Genomic DNA, 19111 nt, shown 5'->3' on the forward strand with positions numbered 1-19111 from the left:
ACCGCCACTTGCAAATTCAATGGTGTCCAGCGAGAAGCAATTGGTTCAAATGGTTCAAATGGCTCTGAGCACTATGGAAATTAACATCTTAGGTCATCAGTCCCCTAGAACGTAGAACTACTTAAACCTAACTAACCTAAGGACATCACACACATCCATGCCCGAAGCAGGATTCGAACCTGCGACAGTAGCAGTCCCGCGGTTCCGGACTGCAGCGCCTAGAACCGCACGGCCACCGCGGCCGGCCAAGTAATTGGAGGGCAGGGTGTAAGTGTGCTGCGTTTTCTGATTAAGTCTGGTTCTACCTCGGTGCCAGTGATGGTCCTGTGTTGGTCAGAAGGAGGTCAGTTGAGAACCTGCAACCAATCTGTTGCGTGCTAGACACTGTGGACCTACACGTGGTGTTGTCGTCTGGGGCGCTATTACGTATAACAGGAGCAGCACTCTCTTGGTTATCCCACGCATTCTGACAGCGACAACTATTCAAAATAACTAAGAGGTTTCCAGTTATCTGTTGCACCATAGTAGAAAAATAATTTATCTTTGTACAAGTCTATTACATGATGATCAAGTTCTTGCACTGTATTCTTTTCATCATCAGCTAGGGAAAAACATTTCTCAATACCTGCGGATTAATTAATTGTCTGGTAACATCAGAAGCATCACTTCCTGAAACATGAATTAAAAAATACAATTCCAGTAGGCAGTACTGCATCTTACCGGGAAACAAAGTGAATATCCATTATAAGAACAATATTATGGGGCCGGCTGCGGTGGCCGTGCGGTTCTAGGCGATGCAGTCCGGAACCGCGGGACTGCTGCAGTCGCAGGTTCGAATCCTGCCTCGGGCATGGATGTGTGTGATGTCCTTAGGTTAGTTAGATTTAAGTAGTTCTAAGTTCTAGGGGACTGATGACCTGAGATGTTGAGTCCCATAGCGCTCAGAGCCATTTGAACCAATATTATGGGTACTATGGGGAGTACAAATTTTGTTAGGAATTTTCCATTGGGTGACTCCGTCATTCGCTCAACTGTGGGGAATAAAAGATAGCACTTAACCACCCCCTTGTCTATGTCTTCATTTTTCAACAAATCCAGTATAATTTTACTCCCCATAGAATGGCCAACAAGATACAACCTGATGTTGCTTGGTACATATTTCTTTATAAATTCTATTTTTGAATCTGAAAATCAAGGTCATAAGACTGCTTTCCGTCAGCTACAGTAACAATCCCCGTTGGTAATTCGTGTCCTGCATGTGATATCACACACAGCAGCATTTTGAGAGTCTTATAAACGGTATCTAAAAATTCTTCATAATAACCAATTAAACCAGGGTTTCCTGGAATAAGAAGTGCCAGTTCTAAACAATTTTGTATTTCTTCCTTTTTTACGATACCCTATGTAGCAATGTGTGTTGGCGTAGCACCGACTTTAACAAATTCATCTTGCATGTTGTCTTGTGAATTTTCCTTCAAACTTAACCTTCCACGTCCTTCCAAGTAGATATAACTGGACCCACTGCCTCTGGAGGAGGGTAACAGGGTATTCAGCTTTCTCTTTTCTGCGATACCTGCTACCACAGCCCAACAGCCTATGACTTGCATAATATATTATCAACTTCCATGTAACAGCGTAAAACAGGAGATCAGAATTACGTCCGCATTTATTAATCATTGACTTTCTCGTAGTAAATTTGTACTGCAGCCTAGACTTTCGACCTGTTGTGCTGCCATTCCAGTACAACACATCACGGGGTGCTTTCCAATAGAACACCGCTTACCCACATACTGCTGTTGTAGCCCAAAATTTTCTGTAGAGTGTCGACGTGTTGCCTCAGCCTGCTCGGGCACCAAATCTGTCTCCAATCGACCACATATGCGACATCATTGGACAACTCCATCTTCATCCATAAAAAGCATTAACAGTCCCTATGTTGACCGAGCAGTCGTGACAGGTATGGAATTCCGGCGCACAAACTTACGTCCGGTACGTGTACAACACAATACATGCAGTTTTGCATACTTGCAGTCAACATTCTGCCGGCTACATCGATTATTGATGCACCAGCATTTCACTACTGCGAAGCCTTGTGCAGAGCTTACATTAAGCTATGAACTAGCAATGCTAACTACTTAAATATGTTACGTAGACAAACGTATTCCCAAAATTTCATTACTCTATGTTAATTAGTTTTTGGTTTTGCGATTTTTTCGCCTGTGTATTTAACAAGTTAACTAATTTGTGAAGTAAATGGATATTTGAAGCTACACTCCTGGAAATTGAAATAAGAACACCGTGAATTCATTGTCCCAGGAAGGGGAAACTTTATTGACACATTCCTGGGGTCAGATACATCACATGATCACACTGACAGAACCACAGGCACATAGACACAGGCAACAGAGCATGCACAATGTCGGCACTAGTACAGTGTATATCCACCTTTCGCAGCAATGCAGGCTGCTATTCTCCCATGGAGACGATCGTAGAGATGCTGGATGTAGTCCTGTGGAACGGCTTGCCATGCCATTTCCACCTGGCGCCTCAGTTGGACCAGCGTTCGTGCTGGACGTGCAGACCGCGTGAGACGGCGCTTCATCCAGTCCCAAACATGCTCAATGGGGGACAGATCCGGAGATCTTGCTGGCCAGGGTAGTTGACTTACACCTTCTAGAGCACGTTGGGTGGCATGGGATACATGCGGACGTGCATTGTCCTGTTGGAACAGCAAGTTCCCTTGCCGGTCTAGGAATGGTAGAACGATGGGTTCGATGACGGTTTGGATGTACCGTGCACTATTCAGTGTCCCCTCGACGATCACCAGTGGTGTACGGCCAGTGTAGGAGATCGCTCCCCACACCATGATGCCGGGTGTTGGCACTGTGTGCCTCGGTCGTATGCAGTCCTGATTGTGGCGCTCACCTGCACGGCGCCAAACACGCATACGACCATCATTGGCACCAAGGCAGAAGCGACTCTCATCGCTGAAGACGACACGTCTCCATTCGTCCCTCCATTCACGCCTGTCGCGACACCACTGGAGGCGGGCTGCACGATGTTGGGGCGTGAGCGGAAGACGGCCTAACGGTGTGCGGGACCGTAGCCCAGCTTCATGGAGACGGTTGCGAATGGTCCTCGCCGATACCCCAGGAGCAACAGTGTCCCTAATTTGCTGGGAAGTGGCGGTGCGGTCCCCTACGGCACTGCGTAGGATCCTACGGTCTTGGCGTGCATCCGTGCGTCGCTGCGGTCCGGTCCCAGGTCGACGGGCACGTGCACCTTTCGCCGACCACTGGCGACAACATCGATGTACTGTGGAGACCTCACGCCCCACGTGTTGAGCAATTCGGCGGTACGTCCACCCGGCCTCCCGCATGCCCACTATACGCCCTCGCTCAAAGTCCGTCAACTGCACATACGGTTCACGTCCACGCTGTCGCGGCATGCTACCAGTGTTAAAGACTGCGATGGAGCTCCGTATGCCACGGCAAACTGGCTGACACTGACGGCGGCGGTGCACAAATGCTGCGCAGCTAGCGCCATTCGACGGCCAACACCGCGGTTCCTGGTGTGTCCGCTGTGCCGTGCGTGTGATCATTGCTTGTACAGCCCTCTCGCAGTGTCCGGAGCAAGTATGGTGGGTCTGACACACCGGTGTCAATGTGTTCTTTTTTCCATTTCCAGGAGTGTATTTTATACTGATAGTTCGATTCTTTAAAGAATCGGAGTTTACAGAGTTTTATCTAAGTATTCTGCATATGTTCGTTTTGCTTTACATATCACGTTATACGCTCACTCAGTAGTCATCTTTCAGTTCTATAAAGGCGTTATCTGAGAATTCAGTCCTCATTTCTCATCCTGTGCAACTCTAAATATAATTGGAGGTAATCAATGTGAGAAATAAGAACTGAGTTCTAAGATAGAGCCTTTACAGGAGGTACGTCGACGATAATTAACGGTCTGTCCTTCTGAATGTATATAGACGCTATGGCGTAGTGCATTTAAATTAACGCCAACGACGTTCACTGCTCGTTAAATACTAGTATATGTCATACACAGCGTGTTCTAGCAATAGGATAGTGGGTATAGATACGGACGTGGCTTGTATTCGTAATCCGTGAGTACATTAATTGATGGAAAACAATACTTCGTTTGATTGAATAGCAGTGCAGATGCAGACAACAAAAACTGTCCGCGTTTGGAAAAAGACAATGATAAATCGCATCCTGCACTGGTATTGTTCTCTGCTAAACAAGCGTCACGACAAGCACGGACCTCCATCTCCTGTTGAGAACGGACGACGATACCACGCAGTAAAACAATTAGAATCTCGTTACAGGCAGCACTGCGTCTGATGTGCGATAAATCATACGTCGCAGCTGCAACCCCTGTGTTACAAGCACGGCGCCATCTAATTGAATGAACGAAGCAAACTGAGTGTGCAGCAAGAAATGGACGTTGATGAAGGAGACGATAGGAACGTTGGCGCAAGTCATGCAGCCGTAGTGATGCGGGATTTCACGGTGCTGCGCGCACACTGGACAACCGTAGATTTGTTACCGAGGTGTATGTCGGCTTCTTAAAGAGATAAGAACATTTTTATTCATCACCACACAGTCGGATGTATGTTAATGAGGCAGTCTTACGTATTTGTAGCGGTAGCTTGGAAACATTCAATCACGTGAGCGAGAGAGATAGCACAGGATCCGCAAGGACCGCTTTGACGAAACATGGTCGCTGGTTGCGTATAGAGGGTCATTTTGCACGATGGCAGCTTGTTGGGACAGGAAGTGAGAGCCAGATCGTTAAGTTAAAATTCGGCGGAGAAGACAAAGATTATGTCAGTCACAGAGCTCATGCAGAGATAAACGTTACCAGAAAAGTGGGAGACGAGGTACTGCTGGAATCAAAGCTATGAGGACGGGTCGTGAGTCGCGCTTGGGTAGCTCAGATGGTAGAGCGCTTGCCCGCGAAAGGCAAGGGTCACGAGTTCGAGTGTCGGTCCGGCAGGAAGTTTCATATCAGCGCACACTCAACTGCAGGGTGAAAATTTCATTCTTCTTGCCTGAAAACATAACAGAGACAAATTCTTCTGTTGTTCTTGAGGGCGGAACCAATCAACGAGACAAAAATAAGTTGGCGACATGGGAGAATCCGTTGCTTGAATTCTCTGAAGCCAACCGACGAAAAAATGCCAACTACACGTTCCCATCATATTAATGTCACCACCGCCTATCTTCAACGTCAACGTGCGATAATCAGCCACGGATGGCACGTGGCAGAACCAGCAGTGGAGGATGTATGAAGCCTGTCGAGGGAACGCGGAAAGCAGGTTGGTTGTTATCGTAGAGTGGAAACGGTGCGATTCATCCGACCTCCAGAAGCGCATGATCATTAACTTTCGTGTCAACGGTTGAAGCTTTTCCGAAACGACTAAATTCGCAAACTGTTCGCGTGCTGTCATGGTTAAAATATCCGCACATGGCAAAATGGCACGATCCAAAACAGGCGCCGAGAGAACTGTGGTGTGTCACAGGCCGTAGATGGCAGAGGGGAATGACGGCTGGTGAGATATGTACGGGCGAACAAACGTGCAACTATTGAGAAACTGAACGCCCAGGTGAACCAAGGGGCTACCAGCGGTGTCTCCTCAACGACTGTCTAGTTAAGTTGCTGCGTATGGCTTCCGCAGATGTTCATCGGGGACAAAGGCTGCAATTTTCACGCCAATACCGCAACCAGACGTCCACTATATGACGACAGATGACTCCATCGGACAGATGGCTGTTGACATGTACATCCTGCAACCGAGAGGGAGCGTTATGGACAGGGGATTGTTTTCGTGGAATTCCTTGGGTGATCAATAATCAGGGCGAAAAAGAAGTTGTAAAAGACTTTGCCACAAGCCTATGGGACAATTTACTGTAGCGCTTCTCTGTGTGATTGGTGCACTCCCTGCCGGTCAGCTCATGTTCATGACATTACCACCCTCTGCATACAAGCAGTGACTGAGTCTTATAGCCCAACCGATGTACCTGCGTCTCCCCCCCCCCCTCCCCCCTACTAAAGTGATCTCTTTGGTATCAACGGCCAGCGAGAGTTTGCTTGCTCAGCGGTATCCGAAGATTTCCATCAAAACGTTTTCCAAAACACGAACTCAGTCACATTACCTCCCAGATTAATTGGAAATTTGTGGTAAGGACGATGGGACCAAGCTGCTGACGTCATCGGTCTCTAGGCTTACACACTGCTTAATCTAACTTAAGCTAACTTACGCTAAGGACAACACACACACCCATGACCGAGGGAGGACTCGAACCTCCGACGGGGGCAGCCGCGCTAACCGTGACCGCACGGGTACTCCACGCGGTTCCCAGATTACTCTGTGCGGTTAGATACCAATGAACTCAGAATCAAACCACTGTCGACCTCTTTAATAAGCATAATATCGGTCATGATGCCTTCCTAACTAGATACAAGAGCCCTAATTGCATACGCCTGTATGATTTGAATAATTAAAGTGGAAGCGAGGCGAGCCCAAATGATTTGCCATCTTTCGCGACCCTCTACTTGCTGTAAATTTTTTCATGAGGGATGTTGCTCTTAAATCATGATAGGGACCAGTAAAAATTTGAATTTCACGTTAATTAAGCTGAATACAAATGAAAAATGTGTCATTGTTGCCAACTTAATCACAAAAATGAAAATATTATATCACCACCCAATGCACAAACATTGTCTCGGACCCCAACAGACATTCACACAAATACAATTTACTGCTCAATATGTCTCAGCGCAATGATGGATGTTGTTGATTTTTTAGATGAAACTAGATGATCTCTGCAAAAGCCTCAGTCACACAGTTAAACAAGTAAACATACATGGAACATATCCAGCATGACAACTCACTCACTCCTTTACTGAGGACAGATTAGAAACTGCGTGACACAGTTCAAAAACTTCAAGGAATTTCTGTACCTCCATAAAAAATAGCCTACCTGATTTCAAACAGAAGGAGAACATAAGAATTTAAATTGACTGTAGGTCACAACGTATTGTGTTATCTCACTATCATCAACACACATACAAACAAGACAAATGCAATAAAAACACATGTGTGACCATTGAAATGTGACACGTGTAAACAATAAACCAATGAGGAAAATTGTGCAAATAAAAGCTGCAAATGAAGGTGTACATGCACCAAAAATGAACATAAAAATAAATGTCAACAAACAAGTGTATGGGTTATGTATGAAACGTGACATAAGTAAACAACACACTGTATAGCTTATATGTACATTCTGTGATCAAAAGTATCCGGACACCACCAAAATGAAAGGGCACGGCCGACTTCCTTCCCAATCCTTCCCTAATCCGATGAGACCGATGACCACGCTGTCTGGTCTCCTTCCCCAAACCAACCAACCAACCAACACCACCAAAAACATACGTTTTTCATATTAGGTGCATTGTGTTGCCGCCTACTTCCAGGTACTCCATATCAGCGACCTCAGTAGTCATTAGACATCGTGAGAGAGCAGAATGGGGCGCTCCACGGAACTCACGGACTTCGAACTTTGTCGCGTTATTGGGTGCCAGTGGTGTCATACGTCTGTACACGAGATTTCCACACTCCTAAACATCCCTAGGTCTAGTGTTTCCGATGTGATAGTGAAGTGGGAACGTGAAGCGACATATACAGCACAAAAGCGTACACGACAACCTCGTCTGTTAACTGACAGAGACCGCTGACAGTTGAAGAGGGTCGTAAGGTGTAATAGGCAGACATGTACCCAGACCATCAAACACGAATTCCAGACTGCATCAATATCCACTGTAAGTACTATGACAGTTAGTTGGGAGGTGAGGAAACTTGGATTTCATGATCGAGCAGCTGCTCATAAGCCACACATCACGCCGGTAAATGCCAAACGACGCCTGGCTTGGTGTAAGGAGCGTAAACATTGGACGATTTAACAGTGGAGAAACGTTGTGTGGAGCGACGAATCACGGTACAAGATTTGGCGATCCGATACGGCGAATGCCCGGTGAACGTCATCTGCCAGCGTGTGTAGTGCCAACAGTAAAATTCGGAGGCGGTGGTGTTACGGTGTGGTCGTGTTTTTCGTGGAGGGGGTTTGCAGCCCTTGTTGATTTGCGTGGCACTATCACGGCACAGACCTACATTGATGTTTAAGCACCTTATTGCTTCCCACTATTGAAGAGCAATTCAGGGATGGCGAATGCAGCTTTCAACACGATCGAGCACTTGTTCATAATGCACGGCCTGTGGCGAAATGATTACACGACAATAATATCCATGTAATTGACTGTTCTGCACAGAGTCCTGACCTGAATCCTATATACCACCTTCGGAATGTTTTGGAACGCCGACTTGGTGCCAGGACTCACCGACTAACATCGACACCTCTCCTCAGTACAGCACTCCGTGAAGAATGGGCTGCCATTCCACAAGAAACCTTCCAGCACTTGATTGAACGTATGCCTGCGAGAGTTGAAGCTGTCATCAAGGCTACGGGGGTGGACCAGCACCATACTGAATGCCAGCATTACCGACGGAGGGCGCCACGAGCTTGTAAATCATTTTCAACCAGGTGTCCGGTTACTTCTGATCACATAGTGTACAAGCTATAAAATTCAGTGTTTGGACATAAACAGAACAGGTACAGAAGAAGTATGTATTCAGACTTCAGCTCTCGGGTGTCATACTGGTGCTTATATAGAGCGGCAAGTTAATTGCTCATCCTTTCCTGTGTTTTCCAGGTAGTATATTTATTAAATTTCGTGCACGTTTCTCTGTTTAAGTGGATAAATCTCGGGTTTTCGTAAGTGTAAATTCATCCAGTCTGTAGCGCAGTAGTTTCAACTGAACGTGCTGTTGGCTACGGCCAGAGACATTCAGGTTGCTGTCTCAGGGTGTAGCTGTGGCGCAGAATCTGGTGCGTCGCATGGGGAACCTCAGGGTTCACTTATTTTGCCCACGGACTCTGCTTCCGAGGTACCTCCTAGTACACCCAAATCAGTATATCCGCCCTCACAGTCGCTCGATTCGCTCGAGGGGGAGAGCCAATGTGGAGCCGGAACGCCTGACCTCGCCTATTCAACCTATGAGTGGACAGGGCCTGATCAGGCACACGGGAGGAGGGGCTCTGATTATTGAGAGCTCCGATGTTAGGAGCGTTATGGAGCCCCCTTGGCAAATAGCGTTCAGGACTGGAAAGAAAGAAAGTGTACTTGATATGTTTCTCTGGGGCCTCATACGAGATGTGGAGGCCTTGCCTGTGGCTATCGAGCGTGCAGAGTCCAGTCGTCGGCAAGTTGTGGCTCACCGCAGTGTAGCCGCGCGGTATAGGGCGTATTGCCACGGTTCGCAGAGCTCCCCCCGTCGGATGTTCGAGTCCTCCTTCGGGAATAGGTGTGCGTGTTGTCCTTAGCGCAAGTTAGTTTAAGTTAGATTAAGTAGTGTGTAACCCTAGGGACCAATGACCTCAGCAATTTGGTCCCATAGGAACTTACCACAATATTTTTCATTTCGCACAGGCGGCTGGCGGAAGTGGTTAACACTGCTGGCCTCCCACGCGAGTTGCAAGCAGAGCTTGAAATATGCAGCATCGTTCCCAGAGTTGATCTGGGTCCTTTGGTTTGGAGCCGAGTGCGTGGTCTCAACCAAAGGGTTCGTCGACTCTGTGACGGTCTTAGCTGCAGCTTTCTAGACCTGCCTTATCGTGTGGTGATTTTCAGCACTCGCCTTGACAGGTCAGGGCTGTACTACACAAAGGAAGCAGCTACTCGCTATCGGAGTATTGTGGAGTGTACATGAGCGTTTATTAGGCTAAGCTGTCGTTTGAGGTGCTCTAATGAACACTCGCCAGTCGATTCACAGCAAGGTACGTCAAACGGCGTTCAGAATAAAGACACTTCTACCGTCACAATTTCATCAGAAAATTCTTGATGAATTCCTAATAAAGTTTCTTAATTCGCTGCCCTCCAGGAAAGTTCTCGCGCTCATATTATTCTTGAGACCAAGAGCTGGCTGAAACCCGAAGGGTAAAGCTCTAAGATATTTAGGGAGACGTGGAACGTATATCGGGAAGATAGATTAGAGGCCAGCGGAGGGGGAGTGTTGATTGCAGTTGACAAAAATATTATCTCCAATGAGGTCGAGGTTGAGTGTGACAGTGAAATCATCTGGTCGCGTATAAGAGGTGTAGGTGAAACTAACTTAATTGTTGGATGTTTTTACCGTCCACCTGACTCCTCTGTGACAGTTCTAGAGTCATTCAAAGAAAGTCAGTACTACTTGGAGGCGACTTTAACCTGTCGAGTATAGACCGGGAGGTCCATTGCGTGGTAAGCAGTTGTTAGCATCTCACTTAGAGAGTGAACTGACATCACTTAGTTCCAATAGGATGGACGTAGAGGAATTAGGGCAAAGTTTCAGGAGACTAAATCGTGGTCGGGAGAGTAATGTGCCTAGTAACGAGACTAAGAACGGGAAAGAACCACCATGGTTTAATACCGAGATTCGGCAAATGCTGAGGAAGTAGAGGTAGTTCCACTCTCGGTTCAAAAGAGAACGCTCAAACGACAAGTGAAGGTTAGTAGAGATTCGTGTGTGAGAGAAAAGATCTGTGCGAGCCGGCCGCTGGTGGCCGAGCGGTTCTAGGCGCTTCAGCCTGGAACCGCGAGACCGCTACGGTCGCAGGTTCGAATCCTGCCTCGGGCATGAATGTGTGTGATGTCCTTAGGTTAGTTAGGTTTAAGTAGTTCTAAGTTCTGGGGGACTGATGACCTGAGATGTTAAGTCCCATAGTGCTCAGAGCCATTTGAACCATTTTTTTTTATCTATGCGAGAAGCATACAACAACTACTACCGTCACACCTTAGCAAAAGATCTAGCAGAGAACCAGAGAAAATCGTGGTCCTATGTAAAATTGCTAAGCGGATCTAACGCTTTCATTCAGTACCTTGTTGACCAGTCTAGTGTGGTAGTTGAAGAAAGTAATACGAAAACCGAAGTTTTAAATTTCACGTTCAAGAAATCGTTCACAAAGAAGAACCATACAAACATACCGTCATTTGACCATCGGGCAGACTGCCGTATGGACGACATAGAAATAAGCATACCTGGCTGAAAGATTTGAAAACAAAAAAATCACCGCGTCTGGATGGAATCCCACTTTAAAGGTTACTCTAGACATTGGCCCCTTACCTAACTTGCATTTATCGTGAATCTCTCGCAAAGCACAAAGTAACAAGCGATTGGAAAAAAGCACGGGTGACTCCAGTATATAAGAAAGATAAAAGAACGGGCCCGCAAATTTACAGACCAATATTCTTAACTTCTGTTAGCTGCTGAATCCTTAAACATGCTCTCAGCTGGAATATGATAAATTTTCTTGAGACGAAGAAGCTTATGTCCACCAATCAGCATGGTTCTAGAAAGCATCGCTCGTGTGAAACTCAGCTCGCCTTTTTCTCTCGTGATATACTCAGAATTATGGATGAAGAGCAACAGGCAGATTCCATATTGCTAGATTTCCGGAAGGCATTTGACACCGTGCACCATTGCAAGCTGTTAACGAAGGTACTACCATATGGAATAAGTTCTCAGATATGTGAGTGGATCGAAGATTTCTTAAATAATAGAAACCAGTATATTGTCCTCGATGGTGAGTGTTCATCAGAGACAAGGGTAACGTCAGGAGTGCCCCAGGGAAGTGTGATAGGAGCGCTGTTGTTCTCTGTATACATAAATGATTTGGTGGACAGGGTGGGCAGTAATCTGCGGTTGTTTGCTGATGATGCCGTGGTGTACGGTAAGGTGTCGAAGTTGAGTGACTGTAGGAAAATTCAAGGCTACTTAGACAAAATTTACAGTTGGTATGACGATTGACAGCTGGCCCTAAATATGGAAAAATTTAATTTATTGCCGATGAGTAGGCAGGCCAAACCTGTAATGTTCGGCCACAGTATTACTAGTGTCCTGATTGACACAGTCAAGTCGTTTAAATGTCTTGGCGTAACGTTGCAAAGCGATATGAGGTGCAACGAGCATGTGAGAACTGTGGTAGGGAAGGCAAAGCGTCGACTTCGGTTTACTGGGATAATTTTAAGAAAGAGTGGTTTCGTTTTAAAGGAGACCACATATATTACGCTGGTACGACCTGTTTTTGAGTACTGCTCGAATGTTTAGAATCCGTACCAGGTCGGATTCAGGGAAGCCATTGAAGAAATTCTCAGGCGGGCGGCTAGATTTGTTATCTGTAATTTCGAACAACACGTGTTACGTAGATGCTTCGGGAACTCGAATGGGAATCCCTGAACGGAAAGCGACGTTCTTTTCGAGAATCACTATTGAGAAAATTTAGAAAACCGGCATTTGAAGCTAACTGTCGAACGTTTCTACTGTCACCGATATACATCGCGCGTAAGGAGCACGAAGATACGAGAAATTAGGGCTCATACAGAGGTATACAGGCGGTCGTTTCCTCCTCGCTCTATTTGCGAGTTGAACAGGAGGGGACATGACAAGTAGTGGTACAGGGTACCCTCCGCCACGCACCGTAGGGTGACTTGTGGAGTATCTATGTGGATGTAGATAAATTAAAATAGAATGATATGAGTAACATGTGTGTAAATTGAGTCAACGGAATAAAACATTTTAACTGGGTAATGATGGTCGCAAGTAATGAAATTAAGGCTAATTAACTGCTGTCCAAGAATTGTTAACTGCATACGAGGACTGACAACAACAACACTGTCATGTCTGTGAATTCATAGTGGACAAAAAAATGAATGAGCAAAGATATCAATTGTCAGATGTGATTGAAACGTATATAAATATAAAATATATAAATCTAGAAATAGTGTAGATTGTAAAACAATACTAAAACACAAGAACAACATTTTACAAGACAAAATACACACATGATACAAGTAAACTGTTAGCAAAATCCAACACAGAAAAATTATGATCATGACAAATAAGGAGCAGAAAGACCACACTGAAAACATGGCGAGTATAGCGCTAAGAACGACTCACACGACTTCACAACGTTCACTCCCTCACTTCGCTTCGTATGTCACTTTCACTTAAACGAACCGGCGAAGCTGGACAGACATGTTATTCAGAGCTCGTGAAAAGTGGCAACGACATCCTCGCAGTTGCTCGTCTGGGTACAGAACAGCTATGGGCAGTGCTAGGCATCTTTGCTTCGTGTCAATGCCAGCAAGGACTGGACCTAATGGCTCTCGCCAACGAACTTGCAACGCAGCACTCTGAACTTGTAATTATGACAGTTTGGCAGAAAGTAAGATTGGCTTATAATATCCGTTCTCTCACAGCAACCCAACTTCGATGCAGTTCTTGATGTCGACCTTCTTGTTTGTGATTAGGTCACAAGATTGGCAGCAAGATATCCATGGTTCTTTGATGAGCAAAGTGTATGCAGGAAAATTGCGTAGCACAATGGGTGTTTTTGTTGCTATCCAAGTGCAGTTTGATAATTAGGTAGTCCCGATCGGTACCGTCTCCATCGTCGACAGGAGGTGCGTATTTTAGCAAGGCGAAAAATAGATGCACTTTATGGATTGTTTCGTATCACAGGACTGTGTATGACTACAGTCTAGCTATATGGATGAGTCACAAGAGCTCAATTAGCAAGATTTTTTTTTTCCTGAATCATCAGTCTTCTGATTGGTCGTATGTGGCCCGCCACGAATTCCTCTCCTGCGCTAACTTTTTCTTATCAGCGTAGCACTTGCAACCTACGTCTCTAATTATTTGCTGCACGTATTCTAATCTCTGTCTCCCTGTACAGTTTTTACCCTCTACAACCCCCTTTAGTACCATGGAAATTATTCTCTGACGTCTTAACACATGTAACACCATACCGTCCGTTCTTCCTGTCAGTGATTTCCTTCTATTCTTTTCCTTTCCGATTCTTTGTAGAACCTCCTCCTTCCTTATCATTCCTTACCTTATGAGTCCATCTAATTTTCAAAATTTATTGTGTAGCACCACATCTCAAACCGTTCTATGCTCTTCTGTTTCGGTTTTCTCACAATCCATGTCACACTGCCTTACAACACCGTGTGCTCCAAACGCACCTTCTCAGAAATTTCTTCCTCAAATGAAAGACCTATACTTGACAGTAGTAGACTTCTATTGGCCAGAAATGCCCTTTTTGTTAGTGCCAGTCTGCTTTTTTGCCTTCTTTGCTCCGTCGTCACGAGTTATTTTGGTACTTAGGTAGCAGCATTCCTTAACTTCATCGAATTAGTGATCACCCATTCTGGTGTTAAGTTTCTTGTTATTCTCATTTCTACTACTTCTCATTACTGTCGTGTTTCTTCGATTTTCTCTCAATCTGTATTCTACACTCATTAGAATGATCATTCCGTTCAGCAGGTCCTGTAATTCTTCTTCATTTTTACTAAATATTGCAGTGTCATCAGTGACTCTTAACATTGATATCCTTTCACCTTCAACTTTAATGCCACTCTCTTCTTCGACGTATAGATTGAACAGAAGGGGTGCCATATTACATCCCTGTCTTACATCCTTTTCAATCAGTGAACTTCACTCTTGGTCTTCCACTCTTATTGTTCCCTATTGGTTCTTGAACACGTTGTATATTACACGTGTTTACCCAAAGGTTTATCCCCATTTTTCTCGGGATTTCGAATATCTTGTACCATTATACATAGGCTAACGTTTTTTCCCAGCAGTTCTGACGTAACAGTTGATAATGGAAGCAATACTGAAGAAACATGAAGACACGCTCATAGGATTTATGAACGTGTCTTGATGTCTCTTCAGTCTTGCTTCCATTATCAACCGCTACGCTAAAGCTGCCTCTCTGGTGTCTTTACCTTCCCTAAAGTCGAACTGTTCGTCATCTGACACATCCTGAATTTTCCTTTCCATTCTTCTGTATGTTATTTCTGTCAGTAACGTCGACGCAAAAGCTTTTAAGTCTACTGTGCGATAATTCTCGAACTTGTCGGATCTCTGAATTTTGGAAATTTGTGGATGGTATTTTTCTGGAAGTCTGGTGGTATGTCGCAGGTCTCATACATTCTGCACACCAACGTGAATAATCTTTTTACTGTCATTCCCCCAACGATTTTAGAAATTCTGATGGAATGTTATCTATCGCTTCTTCCTTACTTGAGTTTAAGTCTTCTAAAGCTCTCCTAAATTCTGATTCTAACACTGGATTCTTTATCGCTTCTAAATCGACTCCTGTTTCTTCTATCCCATCAGACAAATCTTTCCCTCACAGATTATTTCAATGTAATCCGTTCATCTATACGCTCTCTCCTCTGCATTTAAAAGTGGAATTCTCATTGCACTTTTAATGTTACCGGCCCTCATTTTAATTGCATCGAAGGCTGGTCTGACTTTTCTACATACTGAGCCAGTCCTCACGACAGTCACTTCTTTTTCGATTTTCTTATGTTTTTCATGCAGCCATTTCACCTTATTTATTTCATTCCTGAATTTTGTATCACTGAATTTCCCTGAACGTTTTTGTACTTTCTTCTTTCGCCTATCAACTGAAGTATTCTTGTGTTATTGATGGTTTCTTCGCTGTTACTTTCCTTGTACTTATGTTTTTCTCTTTAGATATTGTGATTATAATTTTTGGAGATGTCCATTCGTCTTCAACTGAACTTCCTACTGAGCTGTTCATTATCGCAGTATCTATAGCCTGAGAACTTTAAGCGTATCTCTGCATCCCCTAGTATTTCGGCATGCCACTTCTTTCTCCACTGATTCTTCCTGTCTAGTCTCTTATACTTCAGCCTACTCTTCATCGTTACCAGATTGTGATGTGAATCTAAATCTGCTCCTAGGTACGCCTTACAGTCCAACATCTGCTTTCAATATCTCTGCCTGACCATGATGTAATCTAACTGAAATATTCCTGATCTACCTGTCTTTTCCAAGAATACTTCCTCCTCCTGTGATTCGTGAAGAAGGTATTCGCTATTACCATCTGAAATTTTTGGAGAACTAAGTTAGTCTTTCTCGTCTCTCACTGCTAGTGCCACTCTCGTGTTTCTTCTGCTACTTCCACTACAACCGTACTGCAATCCCCCTTGACTATTAGATTTTCATCTCCCTTTACGTATTGGTTTACCCGTTCAGTATCCTCATACACTTCTAAAACTCTTCATCTTCGCCTTGTGACGTCGGCATGTACACCTGAATTATGTTGTCGGTGTTGGCTTGCTGTCGCTTGTGATGAGAACAACCTTATCGCTGAACTGTTCACAGTAACTCACTCGCTATCCTACCTTGCTATTCATAACGAATCCTAATCCATTTATATCATTTTTTGCCGCTGCTGACACTAGCCTATACTCTTCTGACCAGAAATCCTTGTCTTCTTTCCATTTCACTTCAATGACGCCCACTATACGTAGATTAAGCATTAGCATTTCCCTTTTCAGATTTTCTCGCTTTTCCTACCACTTTCAAACTTCTGACATTCCGCACTACGATTCGTAGAACTCTAGTCTTTCATTGGTACTTAATCTTTTTCTCATGGTCACTTCCACGTTGGAAATTCCCTGCCGTAGATCCGAGTGAGGGACTAGTCCCTTATCTTCCGCCAATGGAGAGATCATCATGATACTTTTCCAATTACAGGCCACATGTCCTATGTATACACGTTATGTATCTTTAATGTAGTGGCTTCCATTGCTTTCTGCATCCTCATGCTGTAGATCATTTGATTTCTTCGCCTTTTAGGGGCCGTTTTCCACCCCAAGGGCAATAATGTGCCCCGAACCTCTGTCAACTCTTCTATCCTGTTTGACAAGGCCATTAACGGAATGAGGGTGTCTTTTTGTACCGGAAATCGTCGACCAGAATTACTGATGATTTTTATTGAGAGTTTAAGTAGTGGCAGTGTTCGAACCCGGGACGGACGACATTTTGATTGCTAATCAAAAATGCTAACCCTAGACCACGGGTGTTAAACAATTTAGGGGAGAACCTGAGCAGCCCTCTTAGACCGTTTACAGATGATGCTGTCATCTACCCTCTTTACAGGAGGGATGATGAGAACCAATTGCAAAATCTGTGTGGTGCGAAAAGTGGCAGTTGACTCTAAATAATGAAAAGTGCGAAGTCATCAACATGAGTACGAAAATGAATCTGATAAATTTCGATTCTACGATAAAGCACACCACTCTAAAGGCTATAAATCCAGTTAAGTTCTTAGGGATTACAAGTACGAAAATTTGTAATTGGAACGATGACATATCGTTGTGGGGGAAACAAACCAAAGATTGCGATTTGTTGGCAGAACACTTAGAAAATACACTGATCTACTAAAGAGATTGTTTCACTGATTTTGTCCAACCTATTCTGGGGTACTGCTGTGTGATGTGGGATCCGCGTCAGGCACGATCGACGGAGGACAACGAAAAAATTCAAAGAAGGGCAGCTCGTTTTTTACTATCACGAAATACGGGAGAGAGTGTCAGGGATATGATACTCCTATTGGGGTGGCAATCGTTCAAACAAAGGTATTTTTCGTTGCGGCTAGATCTTTTCATGAAATTTCAGTCATCCATTTTCACCCATGTGAAAATATTTTGTTGGGGCCCACCTGCACAGGGAGAAATCATCATTATAATACGAGTAATACAAGAGAAATCAGAGCTCGCACGGAAATATTTATCTATTCGTTTTTCCAGCACGGTGTTCGAGTGTGGAACGGTAGGGAAACAGCTTGAAGATGGTTGGATGAATCATCTGCCAGGCGCTTAATTGTGAGTTACAGAGTAACACTGTAGATGTAGATGTGAGTGTAGATGTCGCGGGAGCGGTACAGATTTCGTCGCAACTTCGGACCTTAAATGTAAGATGGCAGCTAACTTAAGTCGACTATAATTTTCGTTGCTAGAAACAATAAATACGTTGTCTAAAAGAAAACACGTGCTTACTTCACTAACCTTGCCCTACACAGCTGGCATACCCAACGATATCGACGCGTCATTCTCTCCACAGTGTTGCCGGCTTGTGCATTCTTTATGAAATGATTCACGTACTACGGTCTCACTTCAGCAGACAAAAAAAAAAAAAGGAAACTGAAGACAAAGCGAAAGGTCTCGCAAAACATTAGCAAGAGGCAAGAATGATAGCACGTGCAATCGGGTAGCGGAGCCAGAGCTGACCGTTCCACAGAGTCCGCCGCGTACAGACAACGGCATGGCTTAGTAGACCGAGATACACGGACGTGATAGAGAAGTCTCCATTTATTTCGCGGGAAGTTATCTGACTCAGGAGAGGGGGAAGACGAACGAGAATTACTGCTCGTGACGTAGCTGCCCGGTTCGGTAACAAGGAGGGCGCGACGCAAAATACAACACCCCCTGGCTAGTGCAGCAGATCCAAATCACACTGGCCCATCACCTTTCAAAACAATAACAACAAAAAGTAGCTACACAAATGGAAATGGAGCTGGTGACTGTACGACGGCCGACAACCTTGTGCTTCGTGAGGTACGAGTGCGGGAGGTAATAGATACCTTGTGGCGAGGTCGGCGTTCTGCGGCCAAGCCGTATCGCAAATTAGTACGCCATCTGATGCAGATGATGTAAGCGCTGCAGTCAAAGCTAACCTCGTGTCCGAGTCTATTTCTGGGCATACAGCAATCATTTGCGTCATACAGGGCGACCAGCAGTGTTCAAAGAAAGTTACGTGCTTATTACCTGCTGGAGGTGTACATTACGTTGTTGTCCCGTGTTAGGAAACCGTGTTGTGGAGCTGTTAAGTGACTTTATGATATCTGGGACATGCCTTTCTCAGGAAATGTGATATGTATGTCTACAGAAAATTTTACAGTTTGTCTTGTACTCTTAAGGCCACAGCCGAGACCAAGTACTAGCAGACTCATGTTTTCGTAATCTCGTAATTGACACAGTTTCCTATTGTCGTACTGTTGCAACGTTTTACCCTGGGTAACGATTTGTTTTCATTAAAACTTGACCTCATATTACATCTGTGGACATTAAGATAAACTACAAACTGTATACCCCATACATATTATAAAACTGGATG

General features: G+C 44.7%; 1 pseudogene; it reads right to left on the reverse strand.

Annotated features, from left to right (window-relative positions):
* Positions 1–479: 479 nt before the first annotated feature.
* LOC126101269 (lipid droplet-associated hydrolase-like) overlaps positions 480–19111 on the reverse strand; it is a 141692-nt pseudogene continuing 123060 nt past the window's right edge.

Source organism: Schistocerca cancellata, chromosome 9, assembly GCF_023864275.1.
Source record: "Schistocerca cancellata isolate TAMUIC-IGC-003103 chromosome 9, iqSchCanc2.1, whole genome shotgun sequence".
NCBI lineage: Eukaryota > Metazoa > Arthropoda > Insecta > Orthoptera > Acrididae > Schistocerca > Schistocerca cancellata.